The sequence below is a fragment of the Furipterus horrens genome, unplaced genomic scaffold, assembly GCF_987537825.1.
Source record: "Furipterus horrens unplaced genomic scaffold, mFurHor1.1.pri manual_scaffold_5, whole genome shotgun sequence".
NCBI classification, from domain to species: Eukaryota; Metazoa; Chordata; class Mammalia; order Chiroptera; family Furipteridae; genus Furipterus; species Furipterus horrens.
The window spans coordinates 146,074,084-146,096,402 of NW_028327175.1; positions in this window are offsets into that span (position 1 = coordinate 146,074,084).

Here is a 22,319-nt window from a genome sequence, read left to right on the forward strand (position 1 = left end):
TTTAATTTGAGATCTGATTTCAGTTTTAACATGATTTTAGTCTCGATGTGTACATGATAAGTAGATCTGATATGTAACTCACTTGGAGTCCTAGAAGTCTTTACACTGCAAAGACTTGCTTCCATCTTGATGTATTAATAGAAGGTCATAAGAGGCTATGAGTCTCACCCTAATAACCCAAACGTGCTACATAATCATAGCTTATTCTGAAATCAACAGAGAGCTGAGGACAAAAAGAGGTTTATATAAACATCCTACTAAGTGACAAGACTTCAGAAAAGAGAAGAAATCCACTGTTATACTCAACCCTGACTGAAACAGAGACAAATCATTCTCAACAGTCCAGACCAAGGAGAAGCCAGCATAGGGACTGCTGTGACACAATACATCCTGAGGAGGACCAGGCAGGAAGCAACACTTCACTTTCCTACAGGTTTCTGTGAGTGCTGGGGCTGGGAGCTGGGGGTGCGTGCTTACCATCCCCAAATGTAGGCACGGAATGAGATCTCAGAGAAACTTCTATAGATACTCTGGATTTTCAGTTAAGGAAGACAGAGGGGAAGAATGACCTGAGCAGAGCATCTCACAGGAAATATCTACCTTCCGAGAGTGGGGTCTGCCTTATAGTCTCAAAAGCCCTCTCAGGGCCAATCGTAGGGCAACAGGGCTGAGAGAGCCCCCACAGAACAGAGAGTTGGGACCAGCAGTGTAAATCAAAGAGCTTCCAGCGACCTAAACAAAAAGCTGTCAACCAGGCTCTAAAGCAGGGACCGATTGCTCACAACTCATAAATCACAGGACTCACCTGCAAAACATAGGCTCATTGCTGGAACCTCAGCAATGCTCAGATCCCAGGCCCTGAAGAAGGAAAAGTTGAGATCCTACTCTCAAAACAGGGTAAGTGGAAGCAACAAAGTCCAGAGATAGCCCAACTATGGAGAATATTGACTCAATTTCTACTCTCTGGATCTGATAGGGGGAAGGGTGTGTCCTTTTGTGGGGAAAGAAGAAAGGAAGAAAAGAGAAAGTGTAAAATAAAATAGAATAATTTATGTTAAGGAGTTTTAAAGCGGAGCCAGGAGGGCCATTAAGGAAATGGGTATTATGTACATCCTTGTCAGAAAGTGAACCTTTGAATGGGGCAAACCCATAAATATTTCTAGAATGCTACAAGAACTGCAATTTGTTGTAGTGGTGGATTTTAGTGGACCATAGCCTTAGTAATCAATCATGCTCAGCCAACGTTAGCTTTCTGCCACCAGCAGCAATTAAAAGTCTTTGTGAATAACTTACGCTAACCTTTTAAAAACTCATGACTTGTTCCTTAGTGAGACACTGAGTTGCTACCTGAATCTGTGTCCTGAATTGCAATTCTTTTTGATACCCCAAAGAAACTTCTTTTCTTTTCTTTTCTCTTCTTTTTTTCTTTTCTTTTCTTTTTTTTCTCTTCTCTCTTCATGATTGCCTCCTGGAAATTTAGGAACACAAAAAAAGGAAGGAAAGAAAGAAAGCAGGAAATAGGGAAGAAAAAATAAAGGAAGAAAAAGAGAGAGAAGGAAGGAAGAGGTAGGGAGAGACTTAGGAAGGAAGGCTGGGGGTGAGAGATAAGGATTTGTCGATTGGTAATTTTCATCAAGTTAGCACAATAGCTATTGCGTATTTTCAGGATTATGAATGAGATATAACTTTATTGGCTTTGAATTTTATACCTCATTCTAAAAAATTTTTTTTAATCTTACATTTTTTTTTCTACATCTTTTATCATGGCTCTTAGCCCATAGAATTGAGGTGTTTTTTTTTTTTTTTTTTTTTTTCCTGGGGGTTGGATTGAGTGGGTTGGAAATGTGCCGCTGGAAGACATTCATCTACGTGGTCTTTCTCCAGGGTATGAAATTCAACCATTAAAGTGTCATTTATTTTGGGGGCGGGGGGGGGTGTAAGGGTTAAGACAATGTCACTTTATAAAGTTTTGATTCAATATTTTAAGTCCCTAAACGCCATTCATTTCAGTATGAGACAGGCATTTTAAAAAAATAGAGTGAAGGTAAGGTAAAGTTGAAAATAAAGTTCTACAAAATGCATTCCATAGAATGGTAATGATCTAGTATGTGAATAGTTATTATGTATATGAAAGTCCCCGTGGCCGATTAGTTTGTAAACCTTCAATTTAAACGAAATGTTTCCTTTAGAATGTGTCAGTTTTTTTTATATGGGGATGTGTATTTCAGATCTCCAAGTGCAGAGAGTTTGGAGTGTCTCCTGTGTTATCCCGCTTAAACAGTGCACCTCAAACGCCTTTGGAAATGTTGATCGGTAGTGCAGAACACTGCAGTGCAGAACCATGAGAACGAGAGACGCCTGGGATTGAGAACTAGAAAAGATTTGTAAGATGAATTGTGTTTTGCTTCAGAGCAAAACTGAAGTTTTTAAGGCCAATTTTTTTTTCTGAGCATTTAGTAAAGAGTTGGGTTTCTGGGGCACATACCACATTCTCTGACATGCAAGTTCTTCCTTATCCAAAACATACCCTTAGTTTTAATTGTCAGATTCATTACCAGACGAGGGTTCTCAAACAGGAGCACACAACAGAATCCCTTGGAAGGCCTGTGTTAAAGAGGAAAGCTACTTTTTCTTCCCCTGTAGGTTCTTTGGCTTGTCTAATACTTAAGTTGATATAGATTAAAGGGAGAGAAAATATTAATTTTGTCTCTACAGGGAGCCCAAAGATATAAGGCTCAAAGAAGTAATGAGAGCAGACAGCATTTATACCTTTTAGGTAAGGAAACAAGAAATTTGTGAAGAATTGACCAGAGAGGAATTTGGCCTAGTAAATTAGTGAGGCAGTAACAAGGTTTGTTTATATCACCTTCTCAGCCCTTGAAATTTCCCTATCTCAGGGGATAAGGATGCTTTCTACCTCCTGTTATAGGGAGGGTACCTTTTACATGGGAGATTTATTTCCTGCTTTCAGGGGAACAAAAAAGGGTCAGAGTGTTCTTCTTACATCAGCTGTTTTTAAGTAACTTTAATTCAAAATAATCAATATGTCAAAGTGGAATACTTTGGGGGGCATATTGTGCCCCCCATGTACTTGTTATAAGATGCATTGCTGAGAATGTTTAATTCTGATGCCTCCAGATGATGCTGATACTGCTGGTCCAAGAACTACCCAAAGAGAATCACTCATCTATGATGGCAAACCCAGGGTAGAGGTGGTACTATTTTAGTTGCCTGGACTTAGGAATAAACAACTTTTATAATAATGGACCATCTTCACTTACAAAGCTATATCTGACTTTTTTTTTTCCCCCAGGGAGAGGAGACAAAATATTCCTCTTTAATTGTGAATTAATAAAACAAAACACTATAAATCAACACTGCTTGATATAAATATAAATACAAAGGATTCCTGGATTAAAAAATTCATAGTTTGGTTATAGAGCATATATGAGGTATAATGAGTAATGGAATGAAGAAATCTTGTTTAATGTTCTGGAGTTTATGTGTATGGACATAAACATAGAAGGGTCCTATGTTACTTAGGAACCTAAAGTATTAAAAAGAGGAGGGAAAGAAAAATTGTGCCTTTGAGGTAAGCATATATGTCCATATATTCTCTCTCTGCTTATTCCCCATTCATGTCCCGAACATCAATACACCTGCTTACTTTACTTGCAGGAAATAAATGTAATTCAATTTTTCCATGAATTTCTATCTTTTGGCTATTTTCAATAGCAATGTCTTATTCAGAGCCCTGCAACTGTATTTCTCTTTAAAAACATGGAATATATAGAAGATTTTAGACTTTTATTAAAAGAAGAGAAAAAACGTAAGAATGTGTGTACATGAAGGAAACTAAATTATAAGACAAAAAAGCAAACAAAACAAAAAACAGCCCGAATCCACCTCTCAGGATATGATAATTACTTCATTTATTGTTGTTTGCTGTATTTTTCAATGATATTCATTTTTTCCCCTTTTATCTTTGTCAACATCTTCAAAACACACTCTTTATAAATAAGAGTTGGCGTGGTATTAAAAATATAGAAGTCACATCACAGTAAGGCCAAAACTTTCACTGTCTGTAGAGAGAAACCTGTTATTGGTTTTGACAGATTAACTGAGCCCATGGAAATGCAAATCACTGTTAAAAATCCATGTGAGTTGCCCACACATTAATCACTGAGTAGGTTTTCAAGGAAATAATTCTCATTGATTTTCTCACATTTATGGACCTCTTTTGAGCAAAGTACTAATTGCCTCTTGTTTTGAACTATCTTTTCAAGGACAGTGTAAAGTGAACAGCCATGGAAGACAGAAATAATATTTTCCTCTGTAATGCTAATACCCTAGTCACTGCACCACTAAAGAACTAAATTGTCTTTTGTCTCTGAACCGAGATCTAATGTCTTCTGTCAGCATCTGTGAAGTGGCGGAGGCTAACTGGCAAGGGGAGGAAAAGGCTGACTCTTTAAAGTTCTTGACATTTTTTGTGGCAACTTTTATGACTGGAACATGGCTTTTTGAAAAGTGTAGAATGAAGGTCTCACCACGGATTAACAGGATTTGAGGAAACTTAATGAAAATTAATAGTGAACACGTTAACCAAATACATGGCCAATCAGAGAATAAATGGAACTTTACTTTATGGCCTATAAGTGAAGAGAAAGAAATTGAACAGTGTTTGCAACCTCAGTAGTGGACAGTAGGTTTGAAGATGGCGGGAAAAGACAAGGTTATTCTGGGGAAGAGGTAATCTCAGCAGGAATCAAAATGAAGTGCAGATATGGGACCTGTTTGACAGCAGCGATGACTTAGTAATAAGCATTTTCTCTTTTTTCAGGGAACTAGAGATAAGCATTGAAGCAAAGTGATAACACAGATGGTCCAAATTCTTGGAAAATGTTGAAAGATGCCTGTTTTGTTGAAATTATAGAGAATCCTTGTTTGAAGTGTTGACAAAAGAAGGTCTAGCCTAAGAAAAAGTCTTATAAGAATTTATTTGAGCCAAACTGGCAATTGCTGGGGAGAAAATTATAAGGGATTGAGAAAACGCTTCAGACAATGGTAGTTTTACAGTTTATTTTATCCATAGAATCTCAGGGGAAGACATAAGGGAGGGTTACATAGAATCCATTGGTGGTAGATTAGGGAGGTAGGAGAAAGCAAAGCAGGGAAACCTCTGAGATTGGATAAAGAGTAAAACAGGCACATACTTTATTTTACACTGGTGGAAATAGGATAGTTAACAATTAATAACAGCACATAAGAATGGCATTCGGGCAACTCTTGTGAGGGGCTCCATGATCTCTTGTTCTGGTGGGAGAGTGTGCCTTGAAGGGTTTGGAAAAGAAGGGATTAATCTGAAATTCTAAAGGTACAAACAGACAATAGACAGGCTCGCATAAAGGTTGACCTTTGTCAAAGAAGATACCAGCCTAGGCCATGACTACTTGCCATGACTCGCTTTTATTAATAGGTAATGATATCCCATACATTGAACAACTTTTATACAGTGGCAATCTGGTAAACAAACAAACAAAACCCTGAGGGCTTGCAGGGCTGAAATTCAGAGAACCTATAATCAAGTGTTTTTTATGCACCTACAATCAGTGATATGGAAATAGTATCTGTGGCCACTAACTGGGTGATGCATAGAAATAACGCAAAAGTTATTTGAAAATAAAAAATATGACCAAAAATACTTCTATCACCCAGGAATAATGGTGGAAGGTAGTGAAATTTGCTTGAACATCAGATAACCAAGTTAGCATTATTTTCATGTTTTCTTTTGAGGTTACTTTTGATTTTTTTCCTCCATAATTTTGATATCATCTTCAAAACACTGATTAATCTCAGCACCTCTGCTTGTTTTGTTCAACTGCTGTTCTTTATACCCCATTAGACATCTGTGAACTTACATTCATTTTCAAGTAATTATATATCAGTTGTCTAACTTTACTTAATTCTTCTAAGTATGATTATTCATTTTAATATTCTCATTTTATTAGCCAAGTTTTTAATTATTTATTCTATTTTATTCCTTGATTTTGTTCTCCTTTTGTTGTATATTTCTTTGAAACATTTCCAAGAACAAGATAATGCCACTTTACTTGATAGCATGAAAATAAATTAGATGTTTTCTACTGAGAAAAAACAATTTCTAAAAATGGTTGTTTTTAGATAAAACTAACTTCTGTCTTTTTTAACTTTTGCATTATGTAAATCAGCTGTGACCATATGCAAACTTCAAATTGTGCAGTAGGAAATAATTTGTAATGAATTAAATGCTACTTTTTGTTATTGATGTTGTTTGATATTTTAGAACTAAAAAGATGAATCTCACAAGTGCTGAACAGTATATAAGGTCAACAACTATTAAGGAAATAGTAAAAGTACATTTAACTGATAAATATAATTAAAAATTAGCTTCTGTTTTTTCCACTTTTTGCTGAAACCCTGTAATTAGACATACTTGTACCATAATTTTGTGTTGTATTCTTCTTTATTTCAAACTCTTTCCAGTTTCACCATTTTTCTTTATTAGACATTCATGACACTCATCTCTTTAGCTATCATGTCTTTAGCCTCAGTTAATGGAAAATATTCTAGGGAATTGAAGTTGTAATGTAAATTTTACAAAATAATTTTTCCCCACATCTGCAACTGAGTTTTCAAAGCTAAACAACTGACTCCGAGAAACGAGATGGCGGAGGAGTAAGTGGAAGCTACACTAACTTCCTCCCAGAACTAGTCTGGATTTACAACGTAATTTTGGAGAAATCATCTGGAATAACCAACCGAACACCAGCTGGAGAGAAGTCTTATAACCACGGAGAGACAGAAAAGGCCACTACATCACAACGTGACCGGTAGGGAGTGTGGAGACGTGGAAGGGCTGGCGTCACACGGGTGGCAGCTGAAGGGGCTGAGAAACAGCTCAGCAGCCGGGGATTCCCCCTGAGAAGGGTGGGGTCTAAACCCCCAGCTGGGCTTCCCAGCCTACAGCAACAGAGTGGAAAGTAAAATAGTATCCAGCTGAGAAAAGCGAAAAGCCACAGGGTTTCTTGCTAGCCGGAGAGAAACAGCTGGAGAAAAAGAGCTCTTAAGCGGATCACATACAAAAATATTTTGGCCCCCACTTACCCTGGGCTCAAGGGGAGGAAAAGGCAGAGAGGACTGGAGATGCTTGGGGAGAGTTTGGCACGGAGGCTTTGAGGGGAGAACTGGGGGAGCAGCCTACCAGGTCCCAGTGCTGACTCATCCCCACACTGCAGGCAGACCATTCCCGGCCAAGTGGCGTCAGCCTGAGGGGCAGCAAAGGCCCTGCCTACAGGAATTAAGCTGCCACACCCACGGTCCTTAAGCCTGACAGCTAATCACAGATTGAATAGGTTAACAACTAAGAAGCCAGACAAAGGCAGTAGATCCCTGGAAGTCTCCAACAGGCTGCCTAGGCCCAGACTGGTACAGGATCTGACGCCACCAGGGGCAGATCCAGGAAGTGCAGATCATTCTAAGAAGCACCAACAAACAATAGGAGTCACAAAAATGGGGAGACAGAGAAACAAACCCCCATCGAAAGGAAAGGTAGAGTCCCCAGAAAGAGTGCTAAATGAAATAGAGGGGAGCCAACTATCAGATATGGAATTGAAAGCACGGATTATGGAGAAGCTCAATGAGCTCAGCAGAAACTACAAAGAACTCCAGAAAAACTACGGTGAACTCCAGAAGAACTATAAGGAACTTACTGAGAATTATACCAGCATCAAAAAGGACATGGAAGCTATCAATAAGAGCCAGGAGGAAATGAAGAATACGATCTCTGAATTGAAGAACACAGTAGAAGGAATTAAAAACAGGCTAGAGGAAGCAGAAAATCGGATCAGCGAGCTGAAGGACAACGTAGACAAAAACTCACAGACAGTGCAACAAAATGAAAAAAGGCTGAACAAGACTGAAGAGGCTCTAAGACAGCTGCAGGACAACATGAAACGTAATAATATCCGTATCATAGGAATTCCAGAAGGAGAAGAAGAAGAGCAAGGGATAGAAAACCTCTTTGAAAAACTAATGACAGAAAACTTCCCTAACATGAGGAGAGAAAGAATCATGCAAATCCAGGAAGCACAGAGGGTCCCAATGAAGATGAACCCCAACAGGCCCACTTCAAGACACATCATAATTAAAATGGCAACATTCAAAGACAAAGAGAGAATCCTAAAAGCAGCAAGAGAGAAACAACTAATAACATACAAGGGAGCTCCAATAAGGCTATCATCAGATTTCTCAGCAGAAACACTACAAGCCAGAAGGGAATGGCAAAATATATTCCAAGTAATGAAAAACAAAGGCCTAAAACCAAGAATACTCTACCCAGCAAGGCTCTCATTCAAAATGGAAGGTGAAATAAGGAGTTTCCAAGACAAAAGAAGGTTAAAAGAATACATCTCCACCAAACCAGTATTGCAAGAGATGCTAAAGGGTGTGCTTTAAGAAGATGAAGAAATAGAGAGAGACAGAGAGGAACACAAGTACAAAGGGGGAAAATGACAATGAATAAGTACTGAAAGAAAGAAGGAACTTCTAGCATTTGCAACAACATAACTGGAACTAGAGAGAATTATGCTTAGCGAAATAAGCCAGGCAACAAAATAAAATTACCTTATGCTATCACCTGTTACAGGAAACTAATGAACAACACAAACAAATGAGCAAAATTGAACTAGAGGTATGTAAACGAGGAATAAACTAACAGTAACAAAGGGGGAGATGGGAGGGAGAGAAGTGGTAAGAAGGGGAAGGGTCTAGTCAAAGAGCATGTATAAATGACCCATGGACATGGACAACTGGGTGGGGACTGAATGTGGGAGAAGGGAGGGACAGGGTGCAGAGAAGCAAGAGGGGGAAAAAAGTGAGACAACTGTAATGGAAAAACAAACAAACAGAAAAATTTTTAGTGGGGGGAAAAAATAAAAATATAAAGAATAGAAATGCAAGTTCAGTGAATATTAGAAGGACAAGGTTTTTCCTTCACACTGTATATATTTTCTCCCTATCTGATCCCTCCAGAATTTGGCATTCTAAAGAAGTAAGTAATGACCTAAGTTTCTTTGCATAAAACTAATAAGACCAGTTGTTAATAACGATTTTTTTGACTAAGACTTTGACTGGAATGTCATGCCTAAAGGAGACATGCTTGGGCTTTGGTTGTTACCAAAAAGCCCTGAGCAACTGGGACTGACTTTCAAAGGTAATAAAAGTCCACGAGATAAAAGGCCTGGTACCTTGGATGGATGAGCGGTCCATAGCAATCTTTCCAGGGAAGGAGCGAAGGTTGTTTTCCTGAAAGATGGCTAGAAGGGACCTTAAGGCACAATGGAAAAACAGGAGGACCTGGAAAAGACAGGTGTTTACAGGCAAGGCTGAATGCCAGGTATGTGGATCTGCGTCTGTGCCCTGAAGGGCAGACTGAAGGTCACCCTAAATGTTCCTTGCGTAAGTTCCAGCAAAGCAGAACTAAAGATCATAAGTGATCATTTTCTGCTCTTGTTGTGTTTATGCAAATGAACAGGATAAATTAAAAATGGACTTAATGCAGTCCCTTTAATGACAAGGAGGGTAATCTTAGGGAGAAAAATCATTATTCAAGGAAGATCACAATGCCCAGTGGTAAACTATAAAGTAGTGCAGCTAACCATCTTTAAAGTTTCTTTTCATTTAAAATTTGTTTTCATTTGAAAGTTAAACTATGTCTGTGGCATTATCAAAGATGTTTAATTTGCAGGCAAGAAGAATGTCAAATGCCTTGCAACTGGATGTCTTTCCTATAAGACAGTCCTACAGATCTATAAACTTGTGTGTGGGTTATGTTACATAAATTAACATGTGTTTTCTGTTTTCAAAGGGCATAAGCCTACGATCTCATTACCTGAGTGTTTGTCTGTATGTATAGACCTCACTTAATCCTGTCTGCATTGCTGCCTCCTGAGACTCACTGGTTTGGCTGAACTAAGTGGCTGGGTTGGTGAAGAATGGGGTGGTCTATGGGCTTCACTTTAAAACTGGTTTCTCTTTTCTATCCTAATGGCTTGGACAGAAAGAGCCCAGAGGCCTGAGAGGGGGGAAACCTAAAATATTTCCCTCAGTCCAAACTAAGTATAATGGGCAAAAGGGTTTTGGACAGGTGAGATGTACCTGGCATACCTTCCTCCAAAGAAGCCCTTCTTTTCCCTAATGTGGGACATTGAAAAATTAATACCTGTCTTTTGTCATCTAGTGGTTACAGATTGAATGATGTCCTTTAACCCTGTTGCCCCCAGAATACAACAAGGATGCCAGCCTGTTAAACCAAGCATGCCGTTGTCCAGAGACAGCCAACCAACCTGGAGTCTGCATGATCCTTCCCCTTGTAGGAAGGCCACCCTCCCCTCCACATCCCCACTCTTATTAGGGATTTCTTGACCCAAGGGTAGGTAGGACGACGACCGTGTCCAGCTTGAAGCAGCTAGAGGAGCTCGAGACCTTCGTCCATTGTCCTTTATAAGATTGTAAAGGGTCTTAAGTCTGAGAGGGAGGGATTGTTATTTTTTATTGTTAAAATATTTAACTAATTAATTAATTATTTTTTTTTTAAAAGAAGAATATATGAAATGGTGAGCCATGGGCATGGACTTAGGGAGGGGATTGTTGGGGAAGGGGGGTGCTGGGCGGAGGGGAGCAAAGGGGAAAAAATTGGAACTATTGTAACAATATAATCAATAAAATATACTTAAAAAAAAAAAAGAATAATACAGAAAGGGTGAAGCCAAAGATCTTAAATGCGTGACCCATGGACATGAACTAAGGGGCATGGGATTGCTGGAGATAAGGGGGATACCGGGCAGAGGGGAGCAAAGGGGGAAAAAATGGAGACTACTGTAACAACATAATCAATATAATATACTTTATAAACAAATAAATAAATAAATAAATAAATAAATAAATAAAAACAACTGACTCCATGGTTACCTCATTGAGGCTTACTGACTTACCTCTATTTTCAAAGAGGGAAGCTCCCAAATTTCTGTTTTGAGAGTATTTGATTAACAGTTTGTAGTCATACATACGTATGTGTTTGGAGAGAGATACATAGAATATGAGAAAGGCTATAGCTCTACATTTATATCATAAATACCTATTTCAATGGAAAATAAGAATAACTCTGGCTACTAAAAATCAGTTTACTTTTGTGGAAAAAATCTTTGGCTCTTTTAATGGCTAATAACCAACACCCACTAAGCTAACTCAAAATTCATTTACTATAATGAAACAGACAAAACAATAAAAAGAATCTCATTAAAAATTAAGGAAGAGGTGTAACAGATATATCTCACAAATACTGAAGCTGGATCCTGGTCTCCACGTGAGGAATTCTATAATACCACAGTAGCAAAGATTAATATTTAATGCTAGTAAAGTTGCATTTACATGTCTAGTCAAAAACTTAGCAATTCCTTTCCCCATCTCACTTTTAATTTGGAATTCTTTAGTTTATTTTATGGTTGTATGGTAAAGAGAAGGAATTTGTTAGATTTACCTATCTTTCTACATCAGGCTGTAGCTGTTGATTAGCTATGGATGAAAAGCTCAAAAGACAAAATCTCTCATGGTTTAAAAGGCTGTGGCTTGGTAGTCACGCCATGTAAAGTGGCTTCTTATGCTACACTTCAGTTTCAGTTAAGTCTCTGAGAGTTAATTTCTCCTAAAAGGGGATATTTATGGGAACAGGAACAATGTCTAGCACAGCCGGAACAATAATTTACCAACACTATATTTTCATGTCAGAGAAATGGCTCTAGTATAGGAAGAGATTATTCAAATCTCTGGTAATTTTATGGGGAGGCTAAAACCCAGAGTAGTAATGATTTATACTAGGTTTACATTTCTTTAATGGTAGTCCAGAATTCAAAAAGTACTTTTGATGAACAGCTATGTTTATTTCTGTTCTATTCCCCTACTTCTGTAAACACCATTTCATTTGAAGCAGGATGTATCTTTTGTTATATAATAAATTGAGACATAATTATGTGAATTATTTGATCAAATCACAAAATTTATGATTGAAGTAAAATATTTACTATAGGTCAAGACTCTGTACTGCTTTTTAAATCTTAATTTTATTTCATGCTTCTTAAAATTTTCTTTTTTTAATTTGAAAAAAATTATACCTTTTTTATTTTGCTACTTACTATGTGAATTTTTAAGACTATTAGTGTGGTCCAAATATGAGCAATTCTAGGATATATACAGATGAAATGAAGTTTTGATCATAACAAATAAAATATTAGCCCCTAAAAATTGATAGTGGGCTGTAGTTAACTTTCTCCTCAAATACATAAACTCATTTTGTCTTTGGATTTTGTTTTGACAATAATTCACAGGAAAAAAAAGGATACAATGAAAAGAGAGCTAGAGGAAAGTGGGTTATTTATAGTTCAAGTTGCTACAAGCACATCTATAATACACAATTAGTTGAAAAGCCAGAAGCTGTAAAGAAAAATAAGAGCATTTTAAAATGGGACAACTGTAATTGAAAAACCAAAAATAAAAAATTAAAAAAGAAAAAAAAAAGAGCATTTTGCCTTGAAAAGGAAGATGTTATTTGTTTGGGCTCTGACAAATTGCTCCTGTGGATTTATATTAATAATTTTAGTGGTAGCAATAAGAGAACAATAGGCTTGAGTGAGGATTTGATTGTTATTCTACATCTGAAGGCCTGTGTGTGTGTGTGTGTGTGTGTGTGTGTGTGTGTGTGTGTGTTTGCATATGCTTTCACATTCTACTTGGAAAAGGAGAAGAGTTATTCAGTTACTGTCTTTTTATAGTGTCTTCTTAAAATAGAGGTTCTGTGTTAAAGAAAAATTTTAAAACTCATCGGAAGTCTGAACACCTTATTTGAACTCTCCTAAAAGCATTATACACAGGTTGACCACCTGAGCCTACCTCCGCCATAGTTTTCAGTCCTACATTTCAGTTATATAATATAGGCATAATTACAGAGACAGGTCCTTTCCACACTGTATACAATAATTGAGAACACTGTAAGCACAATTTAAAGTCTGGATCTTCTGACAAAAGCCCTCTTACGTTGGCAAGATTTTTATTTTTAATCCTGGGTTTCAATAGTGATATATAATTAATGATGAGGATTATGACTTTGCAATATTGAACTTTATTCATTAGTGGGAGTTAATTTATATTAAAAAATAAGTTAGATATTTCATTTGTTCAGATCAGTGTGAGTTAGGTTACTAATGATATTAGCAATAATGGTAATTGTGGTGATTATTAGCTTACAGATGAGTAATATATGTTAAGCATAGTGCTAAGGATTTTACATACCTCACTTCTTTTAATAAAAACAGCTAAGAGAATAGATTATCTCAATATTATGAAGATAAATGGTGTGTACAGATACAACTTCTAGGCCATAGATTTTGGCTTTTAACCCAGTCTAGGACATTTCTTTTATTCACTCACTTATATAATTTATTATTCATTCAATAAATACTTAATGAGGGCCTTTCATATGCCAGGCACTGATCCTGGCTTGGAGATTCACAGTGACAAATAACGTTAAGTACCAGATCTCCACCCGACTCCCAAGGGAATTTTGTTCTTGTTGAGAAAGACATAAGGAACAGGCAAAAATCAATAGAGAAGCTAATTTGATATTCTAATTAGTTTTATGAAAGGAAAAATCACAGAGTAGCTAGGGTGAAGTTAATACTTTAGGTAAGAAAATACTCAGAGTAGACTTCTCTGAAAGATATTGAACTGAGACCACCAAAATCAGAAAGAGCCTACTACACAAAGCCCATGGGGGAACAGAAAGTGTGGCTGCTCTAAGGACGGAATGAGCATGGCATGCTTGAAGAACAAAATTAGGTCAGTATGGCTTCAGTACATGAGCTAAAGGGAGGATGTAATGAGATGGGTCCATAGAAGAAGGCTGGGACCTGGTCATGTAAAGCCTTGTTTCCTATCATAAGGAGCAACTGGATTGTATTCTAAGAACAATGAGGAGCTATTGAAGTGCTTTAAACTTGGGAAACTGAGAGTGTGTTTTAAAAGATTGCTCTAGAATTCTGAGGTATCCATTATATTATCCAACCTAGTTCAAATACTTATTCAAAATGGTGGACCAGGAGGGTGGAAGATGAAATCAAAATTCTGGAAAATAGTGGTTTTTAAACTGGAAAACCATGATTATAAAGGTGGTTATTGTTCGGGACAGAATTTTGGCTTTGGAATTTAAAATAGCATGACTGTTTTTCATGTGGAGTAATTTCCTATCTATCTAGACATTTCCACTGAAAAGAAACCCCCTTTCCCCAGGGCAGAGAATAGCCCATTGAGCTGAAGTTTTTTGAGATAAATGTTTCATATTTACTGGTTAAAATAAATGGCTCTTGAGAGAGAGAAAGCAATATTCATTTCCAGTTGAAATCTAACAGTTCCTTCTTTTTTAGTTAAGTCTATCTCCAGTTAGAATGTAAAATATTACCAAAGAAATGCTTACTTAGCTCATCAAGGAATAGAGTATAATCTTTTTGGATAAATGACCCATATTAAAAGAACCTTTAGTATAACCAAAGGATTATGAAGGATCATCTTTTAGAGATTAATTTGGAAAATGTCAAAATAACAAAGCTTTCTACTACAACATGAATATTGAAGATATTTATTTATGAATGATATGAAAATACCATTTGATAAACTGTTTAAAATCTACTATTTTTTTGGCACAATAACCTTCCAGCATTCTCATTTTGTCAAATTTGTAGTTCTGAACCTCAAACTAAGTTGGCATATTATTAAATTACTATTATTTTATTTATTTTAAATGTTTTTTATTTTATGCAAATATGAAACAAGTATAATGTTCACATTTTTTAAATAAAATATATTTGAAAAACTACCAGTCATTTAGCCTTTGTATGGAATTGTCTTTGCTTTTCGTCTTTTAAGCCCATTGTAGTATTTCTCTTGAGTTGTGTTTTATTAGCTTGTCTCAAATCCTAGATCACTACTGTGAGTGGAATGGCAAGGAAATGAAAAGAAGAGGAAGGTAATTAGGCTAAAATAACTAATTAAAAGTGAACCCGCAAGTGTTTTCTGAAGCCTGGGTGATATGGCTGAGATCTTGAAACACTTTATCATAATAAGAAAATGTTTTTTCCTTCTAAAATGAAACTCAAAGATATTAGGTCTCAAAATCTTCCATAAATATGAGAATTCCTAAGTCTTAAAAACTGATACTGGCATCCTCTAAAATGTAAACATTTCAAGAGGCAATTGAAATATCTCAAGGAAAATAATGTGGCTGGCTGTTTAAGGTTTTGCTTTACAGGGCGTATATAGCTATATAATAGTATCTTTGTAATAAAAGTGATGCCCTCTTTATATTTGTGCTTTCATGCTATCAGAGCCTACTCGTGAGACTATAGAACTGCTGGAAGATGATTCATATATTACTGCCATGTTTTGATCTGAATTACACAGATTACAAATAAAGGAAATGGTTTAGTTGGCAAGATGGATATGTGAACACTGCTTTCTTTATCCTTTAAATAATCTGGTCTTTTGGCGATGCTCTTCCACACACACATTTTAGATCTCACGGATATGCCATTCTGGGTATCCCCAAAAACAGCTCACCCTAAGTAAATACCCATATGCCTTACTTTGACCTTGGCAAGCAGTTGCCTTTTAAATTTCCCTTTATACACTAGCATCTCTGCTTCCTCTACTGGTTGTAAAATAACTTTTTATACATGCCCCGCCCCCCTTAAGTACATAATGATTAAAAGTGATACCACATGTTACCAGTTAAGGAGGTCTAGAAATTTTAAATGACTTTGAAACAGGCTGAGTTTTTTTTTTAAAGGGATGATAATGTTCTTTAGTTATTTTTTAAAAGCCTCTCCTAGATAAGTTTAAAGTTTGTCTTCAGGTACTCCCCAAATTGCTCTGTTCTGTGCCAATGGCTACGAGCTCACAAACAGAACCTGAAAAGCAAAGAACTATACTCTGCGCCTGCGTGAAGAACCCAGTCCTACATAAGCCAGACCTCCACAGCAGTTCCGGGAGCCAGAGTCTTCATTAGTGTGTGCTCACCTGATGCATCAAGCTCCCTCCCTTTCTCCTTTCCCTTCACCTTGTTGTTTGGTAAACCCCTTCTTTTGAATCTGTTTTGCCTCTTCTCTTGATTTCTATCTTAGGGGGGTGGGTAAGCAAGAGCCCTTTCACCAGTGATGGTTTTATCTATAAATTCAAAGAATGGAGCTCTGGTGGTTGGAGTTTTGGGCACAATGGAATATCAGACTCAGGTGAGAAAGACTCTTTTTCCATGACCTTTTATAATTCTGCTACAAGATGGCATTTATTCTATTTGCTTTTAACTTGGCCTTTCTAAAATCCCTGGTCTAGCTGTGCTGATGGATGTTTTAAAATGTGTGTCTACAGTTGTATCAAGAAAGTTGAAGGATGGTGAGGGGATAGGAGATTATGACAGACTTTAAATCACTTTTAAAGGTGTTATAGTCTCTTCTGCCTTAAAGTAAAAAGTTGTAATAGAAAGTCTTAATTTTTCCTACAAGTTGAGGTGGAATGCTGTATCTGAGAAAACGTGTGTGTGTGTGTGTGTGTATGTATATGCACAACTACACAGCTAAAATGTGCAGCAGAAAGAAACCAAAATGGACTAGCTGCTTTGATAAACAAATTATTTTATAGCTATTGTTTTTGTATGCTCTTATAGCATATTATGCTGATATCATATGCAAGATGTAATTGATATATATTACCTGATACTGCTTGGGTCAAAAGTTCAGACTACCTTAGTTGATAACGAAGCTAGAGACCTCACCTTTATCCACATGCTCATTAGGAGGTCAGGCCCTGTGGGTTGCATCTGCATATGTGGGTGATGTCAGAGCTGTGTGCTCCCATGATGACAGCACTTTGAACATTAAAGAAGACCATTAATAAAGCATATGTCAAAATCAGCAAAGATGTTGTTCTTAAGCCATAACTACCTATAGAATAAGTTATACACATCAATGCTTTACTTTATGAGTAGAGAATCAGAAGCAGGTGATTAGTGGGAACAGTTGTGGAGCTTTAAAAATTATATACTCCAATATAATATTCTACATAACTGGGGAATTCTGCTTTCCAAAGAGTTATTGGTATTTGGTTCTTGCTACAAAACTTTTATGTATAATAAAATAATAATAATAATAGTTTATATTTATTTGGCATTTAGGTGCTTTCCATGTATTTTTTTCATGTAAAATTTTGACAGAAGCTTTATTTTATAAATGAGGAAACTAAGAAACAGAGTAACTGCCAAAGTCACATGGCTAATAATTTTTTAAAATTGCAGCATGCCAACTGACTCTAGAACCTCATGTCTAACTACTAGGATGTGACCTTGGAGAATAAATGGAATGGCTCTTGCTCAATACTTCCCGATCAACCACTCAAAGTTAAAAAAAAAAAATAAGCACCTCAGATAAAAACATTTTAACCAGTTAGACTCTAATAAAAGTCTAAGGAAGAACTTGTTAGAATCTAGTGCATTTCTGGTCTAATTAACAGAGTTATGTAAGAAAAGCTGGGATTTCCTTAAGTATATATACACTTAAAAGCAGGTGCTTGTTTATAATCAGCTTAATTATTATCAAGATGGGACCTTAACTGTCAGGTTATTATGTGTAATTTAGTGGTTTGAATTTTTAGTTGCTGTAGTAACATTGGAAAGCAATCGGCCAAAATGCAAATTGCTTTGCTGTTATTGGTTTGTTTTTTTTTTGTTTGTTTGTTTTTTTGGAGAGGGGCAGGAAATTTGGGGCTAAAGGACACTCCTTAATAAAAAGCACTTTTGCATATTGATTAGCTCTATAGTTGGTGAGGAAATAATGAGACCTTTGAGATTATTGCCTTATTTAATTTCACTGCAAAGTGTACTAATCTAAATCTCTTGGCTACTGGGATTTTTTGGAATTTGTGTGTTTGTTTATGTGTGTGCATGTGGCCCCTTTTGCACACAGCTGTGCATTTTCACTTACTCTTTCATTTACAGCTCTCTTCTAGGTAAATAGTTTGAAGCTTATCTCTGGATAGAGGTTAGGGAGAGATGAAACTTTAAGAGCAGCGATGTTGTGTGGTGAGCTTGGATTTAGATGATATGTTTTGATTAGATCTTGAGGTCAAGTACTCACCAGTAGAGTCTGGGCACAGGGGTTATATGACTGTCACTCAGGAGGCAGAGTGCAGGGAAATCATTTGCTTTTCCTCTGAGTTTCATCTTCTTCATCCATCATCCTTCCCAATTGGGAATTGAGAAGATTGATGCCAGTGAGGTAATTTCTAAAGTCTCATTCCACTACATAGTTCTATTATTTTTTATATGGTCCTACTTTCTGAAGTTATTTTCCTTTTTAAAAAATGAGAATTGAGACTGTCTGCATCTATACAGCTTACCTATAAGACTAACAGCTAAGGATGCCTTCTTCATCGGTGTGACTTTATTGTTTGTTTCAGGGAATTTCTGTCCAGAGAAGATAAGATAGCAAACCAGTAAATGTCTTGTTTGCTTCAAGAACTTGCTAAAAATCAATTTGTGCAAATAATAGACAGTCCTCTTCTGAGAGCAATACTTGATCATCTGGGCAAATAGCCTCCTTCTCAGGACAATAGATTGCTCTGATAGGGAAAATGCTTGCTTGTCAAGAAGCTGATTGCTTATTAAGATTCTTTTCAAGAGTCTTACTTCAGTGAGTCAACCAATCCTAAACTGTTATAACATTATTTTTTGCCAAATGTTATTAAATTTACCTATTGAAAGGCCCACTTAAATTTCTCAAGTCCTCGACCCCATAAATATTTGTCCCTTATCACAACCCCTTTTAAAATCTACTAAGACTCAGTCTGAGTAGTGCTGCCATTTAGAGTAGATCATAAGCCCAACTTCTTTTGATTATCAAATGATTCTGGTGGTCTTACAGGGAGTTGATGGTCAAAATTATTAGTTGCTATTTTATAGATAAGGAGTCTGAGATTTCACTCAAAGGAGCACAGGTGGTAAGTACAGTGCTTGAAAAAAACCTCTGGAGTCCTGATTATTATTCTGCTGCTTTCTCAGTATTTAGTAGTGTTATGAACAAAATTCCTTTATGGTTATTAATAGTTTAATTAGGAAAATCATGACTGAGATGCAATGTTTGAGATCATTGGGTTTACTTAAAATTTTAAAATTTTTATTTTTTAATTTAAATTATATGTTATTGTTTATGTTATTACAGATGTCTCAGTTTACCCCTTTTCCCTTTGCCCCCTCCATCTAGACCCTCCCAACACTCCCTCAGGCAATCTCCACACCATTGTCCATGTCCATGGGCCACGTATATATATTCTTTGGCTACAGTGTTACCTATGCTGCACTTTACATCCCATGACTATTCTGTAACAACCAATCAGTACTTCTCAACCCTTCACCCCGTGTGCCCATCCCCTGATCCCGCTCCCATCTGGCATCCATCAAAACATTCTCTGTACCTTTGATTTTGCCTCTGTTCTGCTTGTTCATTTATTTTGTTTTTTAGATTTAGTTATAGATAGATATGTATTTATTGCCATTTTATTGCTTATATTTTTTATCTTCTTCCTAAAGAAGATCCTTTAGTATTTCATATAATACTGCCTTGGTGGTGATGAACTCCTTTAGCTGTGTTTTTTTCTGGGAAGCTCTTTATCTGCCCTTTGATTCTAAATGACAGCTTTGCTGGGTAGAGTAATCTTGGTTGTAGGTCCTTGCTTTACATCACTCTGAATATTTCTTGCCAATCCCTTCTAGGGCAAAAACAATTTTTTTTGAGATATCAGCTGACAGTCTTATGGGAATTCCCTTGTAGGTAACTTCTTCTCTCTTGCTGTTTTTAAAGATTCTGTCTTTGTCTTTAACCTCTGAGGTTTTCATTATTATGTATCTCAGTGTGGGCCTCTTAGGGTTTGTCTTGTTTGGAACTCTTTGTACTTCCTGGACTTGCATGTCTATGTCCTTTACCAACTTAGGGAAGTTTTCTGTCATTCTTTTTTCAAATATGTTTTCAATTTCTTGCTCTATTTTCCTTCTGGCACCCCCATGATGTAAATGTTGGTGTGCTTGAACCTGTGCCAGAGGCTGCTTATACTATCCTCATTTCTTTGGATTTTTTTTTTCTTTTTGGTGTTCTGATTGGGTATTTTTTTGCTTCCTTATATTCCAAATTGCTAATTTGATCCTTGGTTTCATCCACACTACTGTTGATTCCCTGTGAATTATTCATTTCAGTTAGTGTTTCCTTCATTTCTGACTGATTCTTTTTTATGGTTTCCATGTCCTTTTTTATGCTCTTAAAGTTCTCTCTGAGTTCATCTTCTCTTCCCCTAATTTTACTGAGTATCCTTATGATCAGTGCTTTGAACTCTGCATCTAATAGATAGCTTGTCTCCATTTTGTTTATTTCTTTTTCTGGAATTTTGATCTGTTTTTTTCATTTGGACCATGTTTCGTTGTCTCCTCATTTTGGCAGCCTCTCTGTAGGTGTGGGACCAACCTGTTCTGCATCTCCACCCCTCCTACCAGTCTTGATGTGGTTTCCTCTTTAATTCTATAGTTATAGGACTTCCATTCAGCTCAATTTCTGGCAGTTCTGGATAATGATTGTTTTGTAGTTTAGTTGTAATTTTGATGTTGTTGTGTGAGGAGGTAAGCTGTGTTTAGCTACACCGCCATCTTGGTAACCCTATTTGAGATAATTGGTCTTATATTAAAAAAACAACAACACCTTAATATTCTTTGTTGAGGTGCTGAAACTCATGACAATACTATTAGCAACACCAAGTCACTCATTTGATATCCTGGCCATTACCTGTATATTACCATTCTAAGTCCTATCAAATGTGACCTCATATAATGCTCATAAGTGACTAGAAGGTATATTCTATAATTGTTCTGACTTTACTTATGACAATCAGTAAAAATGATAATCAGAGATATTAGTATCACAGTAATAAACAGCAGACCCAGAACTCATAAGCAGGAGATTTACACTCAGAGTCTGTTCTGAATCACTTCTCTAATGGCCTACTATATTTATAGACCATACAAAACTTTTCACTGAAAAGTTCCAGGTGCTAAAATTCTGTTTTCCTATCATCTGAATATATATAGAAGTTCACTTCCATTCTAGAGGGATTTTATATTTAGTTAATTTCATAATGTCACATGTAATATTTAATTCAAAAATTGTATTTACAGAGATATCAGAAATTCCACTGTTAAATTTTTCTCAGTTTTGGGACTTTTTAAATATCTTTCATGTTAAAGTGTTTGTGAGATAAATTTGCTTTATATGATACAGCAAATGGGAAGTACTTGTAGAGAAGTAACCAAAAGAAAGGAAAACTTAAAGAAAAGTAAGTTTCCCTTCTCCTTTACCACATTCCTAAGATCTTCTCTCTTTCTTTAGAAGATACATCTCTTCGAAATTTCCCTGGTTTCTGACCCTTTACTCATGTATTACAGGTTAGGAATGTCCCTGGCTGGTTTGGCTCAGTGGATTGAGCGTCGGCCTGCGAACTAAGTGTCGCTGGTTCGATCTTCCAGTCAGGGCACATCAGAAAAGGAAAACTCTGACTCCAAAAAACCTCCGCTGCCTTGCGGCATACCTCTTCAGGGGAAAGGCTAAGGGAGTAAACCCCGATAGAAAATCCGGAGCCGGAGTCCCTAAGGCGGTTTGACGTTGTAGTCAACACCGGCAACTCCTGCGGCGCACCTGAAGCCAAGCTGTATGGACTCCGTCTTTCCCTTGGACCCTTCAGCTGCGAAGAGAGGGGGGGTCTGCTGCATGGGCAACAGCAGACCCTCCATATCACCCTGCCCAGGCTCTGTAGCTTCAGCTTCACTGGAGAGGACACTCTAGCGTCATCATAAGATGTCGATTCAACACGGGAGGAGACAGATACCAAGTCACTCCCGAGTCGGACTGCACAGCCATTCTCGGCGGTGCAGATAGACTCTTAAGAAGCTACACCATCGTCTCTCGAGACAGACAGCTGCCGACGACGACTCATGTATTACAAACCATTAGGATATGAGCTTTCAAATCATGCAACTGAAACAAAAAAATACATTAAAGGAGGAGTTTCTCCACCTGAGTGTATTTGGCTACAATCTACCCAGGTGGTTTTCTGGGGCAATGTTAGGATCTGTTCAAACACTTTTTTCA